This window comes from Corvus brachyrhynchos, unplaced genomic scaffold (genome assembly GCF_000691975.1).
Source record: "Corvus brachyrhynchos isolate BGI_N302 unplaced genomic scaffold, ASM69197v1 scaffold105, whole genome shotgun sequence".
In the NCBI taxonomy this organism is placed as follows: Eukaryota; Metazoa; Chordata; class Aves; order Passeriformes; family Corvidae; genus Corvus; species Corvus brachyrhynchos.
The window spans coordinates 992635-1003691 of NW_008238452.1; the positions used below are offsets into that span (position 1 = coordinate 992635).

General features: G+C 36.1%; 1 long non-coding RNA gene across 1 annotated transcript in view; it reads left to right on the plus strand.

Moving 5' to 3' along the window:
* The window catches only part of LOC108447335, a 93491-nt gene extending 85505 nt beyond the window's left edge, over window positions 1–7986 (plus strand). Inside the window, exon 3 of the long non-coding RNA XR_001862862.1 lies at window positions 7737–7986. This is a non-coding gene — a long non-coding RNA (uncharacterized LOC108447335). The remainder of the gene's footprint in view (window positions 1–7736) is intronic.
* The last annotated feature ends 3071 nt before the right edge of the window (window positions 7987–11057 follow it).

The window sequence follows — 11057 nt, forward strand, 5'->3', positions numbered from 1 at the left end:
CTCCATGGGTACCTAAAAATGCAGTTCAGGAAAAAGTTACATATCCAGTGACAGTAACGAAAAGTACAGAATATCCCCTTGCTCCCTTTACAGAGATAGTGTAACATATGGTTATCATGGAGCTTTTCTCATCAGCTCAGACTGAGAAAGAAAGATCCAGTTAGACTCAATTTGCATGTATAATATCAGAGCAGAGTGTCTACAGATCTGTAAGCCAAAAGAAAAAGTATTCACAACTTTAGGAAATTAAAACTTGGAGCTGCAGACAGCTTTAGCTGATCTCAAGTCCCATATAGCTACTAACTAATTCTCAGTAAGGCACACAGGGAATTAAATATTCAACTCTCATCATTATCAAAGATTGCAGCTACTTAGAGTCTTTATATGCTGAAAACCTACCCTGTAGTGTTCCTAATCCATTTTTGTACCGCAGGTGAAATGCTGATTACTTAATTTATCTCTTAGTCATTTGAAAAACTCCCACTGCATTTATTTAACATACCCTGTTTTTCTTCATCTGTAGATGAAGGCCACTGAAAAAATTCTCAGGGATACAACATGACCGTGGCACAACAAATGAGCATCGCAGTATGAATGCATTACAGGGCATCAGGGTGCAACATAAAAATGTTCTCAGCAGTCCATTTACACACTGTGAACTAAATTCAGTCACTGTATTTGTATATGAAACTTCTACCTACCCCTGCAGGGCTAATACATGCATGTTCAACAGTACACTCCAACCTTTGATTGTCTCAGCATCTAGTTTGTAATTTCACCGATACAAAAATACACCATTCAAATATTTTAGAAGCATTACATGAACGAGAGGGGCAGAGAAATAATTCAGTACATCAAGTTTTGATAAGAGGCTTTCCTGAACAAGGGCCAGATCCTGCACATTCTCTCATCCTCACTGAGAAAGCAATGTCAATCTGTAACTGGAGAAAAATAAAACCTAAGTCATTCATTTCTGGCTCATGCTCTTTAGAGCTGCTTTCCTATTTCCTTACTAATGTCATGCCAACTCTTTAGAGCTGCTTTCCTATTTTCTTTCTAATGTCTGGAGATAAACAGCATTTGTCAAGAATACATACTGATCAGAGTTTCCAAAAATAATGAATAAGTTGACCTACAGAGAAAAAGGAAAAGTGATGTTGTCATCTGGATGTTGTCTCTTTCAATGCTGACTTACACTAAAGTAAAGAGAAAGAAATTCCTTATGCATGGAATGCAGTTCTTATTTCATTCTGCTTTATGAATACAGAAGTGCAGTGCCCAAGAAAAAAATATGCAAATTTAAATTCAGGAATTTTCCATAGTACTCATCAGTATATTACCATAGTCTCTGGTCTTCCTTTCATTTCCTTGATTATAAACAGCTAAATTAAATGACTTGTAGCTCTGGACATTCTTCTCAAAGGCAAATGTCTTTCTACAGAAAAACCTAAAACGTTTTTGGGGTTTTTTTTAGGCATTTGCAACCCAATTCCCAACAAAAAATCTTACAGCTTACTTGAAACAAATGGTTTTACTAATAGAAGCTGTGGTACAATTCAGATACAGCTGAATTCCTTCTTTCCTCCCTTCCTAAAGAATTTTATCAGCTTTTTCCACCTCCTCCATCTCCACACACCTGTTTGTCTTATAATTAAGTGGGAAAGATCTGCTTACCTATTAAACAGCTATTTTGTAGCACGGCATGCAGGATAAGAGAGGTTGCTTAGCAGACTTCTGTCCTTCTTGTTCTCTGATGGCTAAAAAATAACTTCACTGGCTTTGCTAAGCAGCATAGGAATCATGTAAAAAAAAATGTGATCAAATGAATACTTTTCAAGGACCGTTTGCCACCAAATTTATTTTATAATTCATCTATTCTCTTATACCAGGACTTACACCATCCTGTAAGGTACAACTGTACTTCCAATGCATTGCTTAAATGTTAATAGAGTGAAATTGCTCCCATCCATATTTTAACAGGCTTAAGTACATCAGCTCACTCACTCCTGTAACGAAACTCAAGAGAAGTCTACCAGAGAAATTCAACGAAGAAATGAACTCTGAACAAATTATATAGGGTTGGCTCAACTTTTAGGGTTGGAGGCAAGGTTTGGTTTTTTGGGGTGGTTTTATTTGGATGTGGATTTAAATAAATTTTCATATTAAGATGTGTTTCTTACTTTAGTTCTTAATAGTTTAATTCCTAACAGTACCTTGTGAAAGCCTATATTTTTGAAAACTGCTTGTGCTATGGGCTACAAGAAATTTTTTCTCCCCCTCTAAAGCCACTGTTATATATATAATGTCTATTCTTTAGCTTCCAGTTGTTTTAATTAGACTAGATTATTTCAGTCAAATAATGGTGTAATGCACGTGACATTTTGACATAAATAGTTCATGCTGGGCTTTCAGAGAGAAAAGAATTGAGAGACTTGGGGATGTAGAGCACCCCATATCCATATGTATATATTTATATAAATATGCAACTATATAAATAAGCAACTAAAGACAGGAATCTACGATTTTGCTAAGCAACAGCATAACACTAGAGGTGAGTGTGGGCCAGGGAATTCCTTTTTGGATAAATGTTACAGTTTTCTCAACCATCTTATTTCATCAGTTTGGTTAGATTCCTTGTGGCCCCTATTTTCTTGTATGCTAAGCAAAAGATTCTCCTGACTCAGTGGGAATGAAACACAAACAATTAGCTATCCACATGGATGAAGGCCATTTGAGAAGTGTTTTTCAGCCACTGCCATTGCATGCAAGAAAAGACAACATAAAATGGATGTGTGCTACTTCTACAAGAAGAGTCACTTGACATTGCACATTCTCTTGGATGTAACACAGAACCTGACATCCTCTGCTGACAGTGTGTCAAATGTGGAGAAGTAGTTTTAGACAAAATTTCAACTTAATAGATCAGGTGATTATAGTCTGTGAAACAAGTGATGAGCCAAGAGCCTCAGAAAGTCACATTTGGAAGAAAGAAAATGATACAGACCTTCCATTCAAGTGAGATCGTATGTAACCAGAAAAAATGGCAGTAAATGGTCACCTGGACAATGCAATCCAGAACATGAAAAAGGGAGCAGTAAAGACTTTATAAAATCTATTGGCTGTGCAAACAAGACAACAGTTGTCACAACCTTCCTCTATGAGAGTTCAGTGTGTTTTACACTCTGTATAGCACAAGGAAAAAATTAACATTTTTAATGTGAATTGTGCTGACATAAAGCTCAGATAATCTATGTTCTTTGGGGCATACATAATTATTGCTGAAGCGGATGAAGAATGTAACAAAGAGATTAAAACAGTGTAATAAGCATGATAACAACAAAAAATATCAATGCTTCATACAGCCAAAGCAAGAAAATATAAATGATGTGATTTTTAGACACAGTACTCAGCTGAATTACTTGCTCAGCTCCTTATCAGTAGCAAACATCAATTCCTCTCTAAGGTCCAAAGAATTCCTATAAAATATATATCATGAGGGACAAATGGTAAAGGATATATTTTAAAAAAAATATGTTAGGGTATTAGTTTTTATTGGCTGAGAATATATTTTGAAACACTGAAAAAGTCCCTTCTAAGAAGAGCTTGGGTAGTACATACAAGTATGGACAGAAATCATCAAAAGCATACCAAAGAAAGGATATGTTTGAAGAAAAAAGCCACCTTCAAGTAGTCTCATCCCATAAAATCAGAGAAGAAAAAATCATTGCTTTCAAGCATAATGTATTACTTTGGAATATTTTTCCATAAGGAACTGTGGAATTCAATTTGCAGATGTTTTCTCCTTGCTCAGTTACTTTGTTCCACAGCAGGAAGGAATAACATTCCATACAGAAGTCTGTATCGTGAACTTTGCTGCAAATGAAGGACTGACCAGGTGCATACATGTAAAGAAACGTACCCCCTACTTACAATTTTTAAATCCAAGTATTTCTGTCTACAACAGAGACAAGTCTGAGCAATGAGCTCCTTAGAGTTTTTGAGTCATTGAGAGATGTTTTGATGATGAGTACTTTGGAAATAGAGAGCAAAATTTGCATTTACAGTGTAGTTTCCCCAAGACAAACACACTCCTCCACAGACAACTTGAAGCACTTTAACTGTTGACCTCAGTTCAGCTACTCTAAAGCCACAGAGCTGAAAGGGGTAAAACAAGTAGCTTTTCTTGAGATTTTGACACAATTTCACCTAGGATGTTTGGGTCAGACTTCAAAAGGCACTTAGCTATCTAATTCCCATTGCTTTCAAAGTGAGGAAAATAGATAAACAACTTTCATAGTCTGGCCTTTTGCGTATACCAAATAACTAGGGCTTTCTTGTTTTGTAATTTTTAAACAAGTTTTACTTTTAAACAAGTTTCACAGTCTATTTCCAAAACTTTTGCTTTTATCTTCAGGGAAAAATCTTTTAGATTTTGCACTTTTTGCTCTAAGGTGTTTAAGGCAACAAAGAATGTATTTTTTCCCTCTTCAGCTGCAGAGAGCAAAGAAAAAAATTAGAGATGTCAAAGGCTGTTATATATATGTTGATTAATGACAAATGAGATATTATGAAGAATATGTATCACAGATTTAAAAAACTATATTACAGTTACAGATAAAATAAATAAACAGTAGGATACAAAAAGAGCAGGTGTCATACTGAAACATTTTCAATTTTGTATGTAGTACACTAATGGGCTACATATATAGTACTTAATTTTTCCTTCCAAAAGCAATGACACATTTCTCATGGCTGTTTTTGAATTAGAGCTGAATATCCTACAGGCAGATGCACAGCAAGATTTCCAGGTGAAGCCTGGAACATCACAGACTTCACTCTAAAAGACTTAGAACAATGATTTTTTTCTCTTTATATATATTAACTTCTCACTACTCAACTTTTATTGATAAAAACATTTCCTCCTACATCAGCTAATGAACCAGTACAGTATACTAAATATGCACCAATGACTCTGAAGATACTGTCCTTGTCTTCCTCTGTGAGACTGACAATACTGAATGTCTCAAACAGAGGTAAAAAGCCTAATTTCCCAGCATCAGTGTTTCCCAGCTCCCAGGTTATTGCCATCATATTTGGATATATTTTTCTAGTTTTTATCTAAACAATGTACTGTTATTTTAACAGTATATATATTCATATACAATGCAAAAGGGAAAGTATCTGCATGTATTAGAAAATATTCTGTAAATACTGGAATAGCACATTTAGATGAAAATTCAAAGCCTAATTTGAACAGTTTCACTTATCTCTAATGACGTCTGTTACCTTCTGTTAACTATTAAAACTTAATTTTTTTTTTGCTCGTTCTAACGCACAATATTTAGAAGACAAAATTTTATGCTTATGGATCACAGAAGTGCTGTACTCTTTTAGGCATTACCCACCACCAAAACCCAAACCATTATAAACTACAAGTCTATTTTTTCTCAAAAAAAGATTTCAAATATTTGTGAAAATGAAAAGTATGGCAAAATCAGGACAACCTTCCTCAATACTCATTTTCCACATAACCTAATCTTTTCATAAATTTTCGCTGAAACCAAATAGCTTCTAAGGAAAATGAACAAGAAATCACTTAGCAAAACTGAAAGTAGAGAGGTTTACAGAAGCACACCAAATCATTTCTTGACATGAACTAGAATAAGAAAGCAGTAGTAGGCACAGTCTACACAGGGTCTACAAGCACTATTTGCTGGACTTGATCCTGTTCTCCAGATATATTTTAATAATCTTTTATAGATTTATTTTCTGGTATGGTTAAAGGGGCCACAGCAGAGATTTACATGACCAGCTATGGGATCTTGAGCAGATTGTTGGCTTTCTTCTGATCTTAGCTCTACACAGTGAGATAGAGCTCTGATCCTGCCTTAGCAAATTATTAATCAGCAAAGAAATTTCAGATCAAAATTATGAGCATACTCCATTTGTCTATCTTCTTGTCTTATAAGTAATCTGCAGAGCTTAATAGACAGCCAAATGTCTTTAGAAGTAGATGAGAGTGTAAATGGGTTTGTCCCTATCTAGAGAAGTATGATATTTTCTGTGTGGTGTGCACAGAAACATCAATTAAAACTCCAGAGAACACATATAACATATCTGATTCCTTCAGCTTTTACACTTATCATACAACAGATGAACCATATCCATAGTTCAACTTACTGTATATAAAGGAATATACACTCAGCAGAAATATTTAGACGTTCAGGCTGTAACATAACACATTTTCCCCCAACACACCTTTAGGTATTCATCAGTGTCCATTCCCCTCACAAACATTTACCTTAGCCTCATATCTGCCAACACAGCTTCAACACACAGTTAACTCCATGAGTGGTATCCCAGACAAGATCCAGGAGTAAAAGCCAGGGAGACCCCCTGCTTGCTTTGCCACTTCACTTTTGACAGACAGAAAACTCACCTCAGAATGACTCACCTATGTGAAGCCCAGTTTCCTATATTATTTTTTATTAAATTAAAAATTAAATTAAATTATTAATATTATTATTATTAATTACCTTTATTTTCCCAAGACAAATAATTTCCACTGTATGGAAATTTAGTCATACTATAATCAAATCAATGAAGGATTAAAGAAATATATCTTTGCCAGTATGAATAAGTTGGAGTTTTATTATTTATTATCTTTGAAATATGCATTTATTATAATGCATATTTCAAAGATCTGAAAGTTCTATTGTAGTCACTAGCCCATGATGTGTCACACTGCAGCTGTAATTTCCAACTGGATAACCTAAGCTAATGATGACTTTGAAGGACTAAAACCAAATGGCTACAAGAATTCTTTAACTAATAAAATTAACAGTCATAAAATTAATTTAATTAGAACAAAGAAAAAAAATTCCTTAAATGATCTAAAGTAATACAAATTTATTACTATCAGCATCTCAGTTATTCTAAGGAAATAAATTAATAATAAAAGCCATGAGTGCTCCAAGTACCTTGCAAGTTTAAGCTGTTAGTGTGTTTCACTATTTGTATTTGTTTGTTTTTATTTTGCAGTAATGATCTTGAGTAAAATCTAAAACTTCAAGCTGTGCAAACTAACAGTATAATTTAATGGGTATTAATTTAGACAGTAAAGCTTCTTCAGTTTAATTTTTGAAGTTTCATCTTGCTTTGTAACTGCTATAGGCTTAAGCAGAAGAAACACCTTTTTTCTGTAGGACTGACATAATAAAATAAAAATAGATTATGTTATATTAGTTTTTGTTAAGCTCTGCGTTAATGCATACATAAATTAAACACAAAGGTAAACAGAAAAGTGATGCACTGAAGAATGGCTTATATGGAGAGGCCAAAGCGATGAGCAGGAACAGTTTGGTAGATTTCTTTTCAGAAGCTAATATTGATTATAATAAACCTGAGGTCCTTATAGAATGATATCTTTCAATAAAAAAAACCTCATTATACCTTTTAATGTTGAAAAGTAGTTCATAACTTCAGATGAGGTGGCTGAGCCCTGTGGTATTGTTCTCTCTGTTGGTTGAGTAAACCACTGTGGAATTAATTGCTCCTTACAAACTTCATTCAAAAGTCTTTGTATTACCTGTGACAAGTTCCTCGTTTCTTCCTACACACAGCAGCTTCTGCTTCGCTGTGCTGGGAGAGCAAGCAGCACAGTACAACTTTCACAAAGCTCCCATTTGAAAAACACCTCGAGGAGGATGACTCACACTGCTGCTGTTTCTCCCCAGGATTTCCTCCAGTGAGACCAACGTACCCAAATTCAAGAGGGGTTTTGGAAGGAGAGCTCATTCTCCACTGCATGGCAAGCCAGCACACTAAAAGCTGCTAGACAGATGTTGATCCAAAGGGTAAGCAAACAAACACAGCAGCCAAGTGGCTGAATGGCAAATACTTATTGCCTAGGAAACAAACACCTTCTAAAATACATTTTCTTCAGAACTGGGGAGAAGGAAGGGGGAAAGACACATACAAAAAAAAAAAAAACAAACCCTGAAAATTATATATATTTTCATAAGAGACATGAGAAAAAAAACCAGAATGCTTAAAACACTGAACATGGCAGGATTTTGTCCCTAAAATCAGAATGGATTCATTTCTGAACTCATTTGTTACTCTCCTGCTTTCATCCGTTTCTTCTCGGTAGCTGTTACAGTGCTGGTTTTTGGATTCGGAATGAAAATGTGTTCACATCACACCAATGTTTTGGGATTTATGCTAAGTTGTATTTATCCTAAGTCAAGGGCTTTTCCTTTCCTTGTCTCATGCTCTGCCAGTGAGGAGGTATGCAAAAAAAACCTCCAAAAACCAAGACCAAACCCAAAAAACTGTGAGGGACCATAGCTGGGACAGGTGACCCGAACTGCCCAACAGAGTATTCTACACTGGAGAGCACCATGTCCTTTATATAAACTGGGGCTGTTACCTGGAAGAGAGGCCAATCTGGGTTGGGGAAGTGAGATTTGGCACCAGTAAAAAGGTGGTAAGCAGTTGCATTGTGAATCACTTAGGGGTTTTTTTCCCCTTATTCTTCTTCTTATTATTATTATTTACCATTATTATTGTTATTTACCATTATTATTATAATTGTTATTTACCATTATTACTGTATTTTACTTTGTTTTCAATTATTAAACTGTTCTTATCTCAACATACACGTATTACTTCAATTCGCCTCCCGCTTCCACTGAGGCGGGGGAGTTGAGTGAGCATCTGTGTGGTGTTTCATCTCCAGCTGGGTTTAAAACCATGACAGGCACTTATCACCATTTCACAAGAAATGATGATAGGCAGTCCTAGCCCCACTATACATTACTGCTACTGGCACATCACAGTGAGACTACATCAATTCAGACATCTGATTTATCCTCCTTATCATGCTCTTGATAACCTTAAAAAGTTTTATTAAGCTGTTAAGAGAAAAAAATATTAGAGAAATAGGAATTTACAACAAACATTTCCTGCATGTTTACACTTCATTCACACTTCTAACAGCTGCATTGTAAAAGTACCTGCTTTTTGTCTAAGTCACAGTGGAGATCATGTGAACATTTTACATACTGTGTATAAGTGTATCTCCCCATCTGATTTTTTCCATTCTGCCTCCCTCATGACAGAATGCCTTTGCATCAACAGCAAAATCCTTCCTTTGCTCTTTCTTATAGAAGTTCTCACTTAAGCTGGTCTGAAATTTGGGTAAAGACTGGCACTAACTCTGGCTCTGGCACTGTCACTTGGCTGTGAGCTCAAGCCTCGGACTCAGAATCCTTCTGCTTTCAGAAAATCTGCTGCTCTTTACTACAAAGAAACCATTTTCTCTAACTAATCTTAACAGAAATCACAGATGCATTAAAAGCACCCAGCAGCATTAATCTAAGGAATGCATGGAGCTCTTTCACGAGTACAAGGTAGTGTCAACACTTCGGAGCTGTGAAAATATGGAATTGTCAGAACACATCTACCTGTCTGTAACATCTGGCAAGTTGTTATACTTATCCCCACTATAGGAAGTGTTGCAAGTAAAGGTCAGAAGGCCAGGGGACTGGACACTGTAAAAGAGGCCATGAAATTAAGACTTAGAATATCAACAGAGTCAGAACAAGGAGTTTGGGTGATCAAATCAAGGTCAAAAGATGCCTTTGCCAGCTCCCTCACTCATGGCTTGCACAAGCCCTCTGTGGAGGTATGGCATGGGATTCTCACCCTCCCTCAGGCAAATCTGTCAGTGTTCTGCAAGGCTGAATGGGCACACTGTGTAGTACATTCAGTAGTCAATCAAATATTTCTCATGAAGATATAAGGAGGAAATCTTCTGATTTCAGAAAATTAGCATTTCCAAGGGAAAACTTAATAATGCCTTAATAAAATTGATTCAACTGAAGAGAATGAATGGAAAAATCAGTGAAATGCAAGAAGCATTGAAACTGACTAGTTTCCATTCTGTCAACACAGCAAAGGTGACTGAATTACAATATACATCAGCAAGATAGAGAAAATTACTCCTTGGTCAATATAGATTTTAGATATATTCACATAGATACATACACACAGCACACCGTATATTTCCTTCTCTCTTATTCTGTGTACATATATTTTTCAGAGATAAACCTGAAGTTATTTTATACAGAAAGAGTTTCCAGATGCTGTAAACCACTATGGAGAATTCACCTTACATAAAAGATGGTTTCATGGTTCATGCAAATTTTCATGTCATGCCTTTCAACTCTGAGGCATGCATTTTCACATTTTTTCCTCTTGGAGATTTTAGTACTCACATATCAGCCATGAATGCAGAAATCATAGAAACAGGCTCTCATGAATAGGTCTTGTGAGCAGAAAAACTTCCTTGTGATTTGGGAGAGTCAAACTTGTGGTCTTTCCTCCCAAAGTACTTTCTGCATATTTATCCATTAGTTATAAACTGCAAAATGTTTTAGACCCTCTGAAAGAGGAAACAGAATTAGATAGTGCATTAATCTAATCACTAAATCTTCTCTACACAATCAGTCCAGTTCAAAAAGGATAAGAGTGGACATTCTCATAAAAAAGTCTTCTTGACAATCAGACAAGTTAAATATATGATACAAGGATAACATACATGGTATGCCACATAAGGAGGGATCTCATCAATGTGTACAAATATCTGAATGCAGTGTGCCAAGGAGACAGTCAGACCCTTTTGACTGCTACCCAATGACAGGATGAGGCAATGGGCATGAAGTGAACTAGAAGTTCACTTCCAGTGTCCTTCTGAACATCAGAAAACATTTTTTTTTTTGCTATGATCATGAACAAGAACTGGCACAGGTTGCCCAGAAAAGGTGTTGTCATAGGTTAGCAAGCATAGTCCCGGAAGGGACGTCCTTGCTAAGGGGTGCTTACAGTTTCCTCTGGGAACTGATAGAACCTATCAGCTGGCCAGTTTGAATATGGACAATTCTTTAAGCCACTTAAAGTTGTGATCACCTCTGTGATCCACATTTAAGAATAGACAAACTCCCCCTCCAAGCTCTCCCTCGTTTCCGGCGCTGGGACAGGTGGCTGCGGGGCCC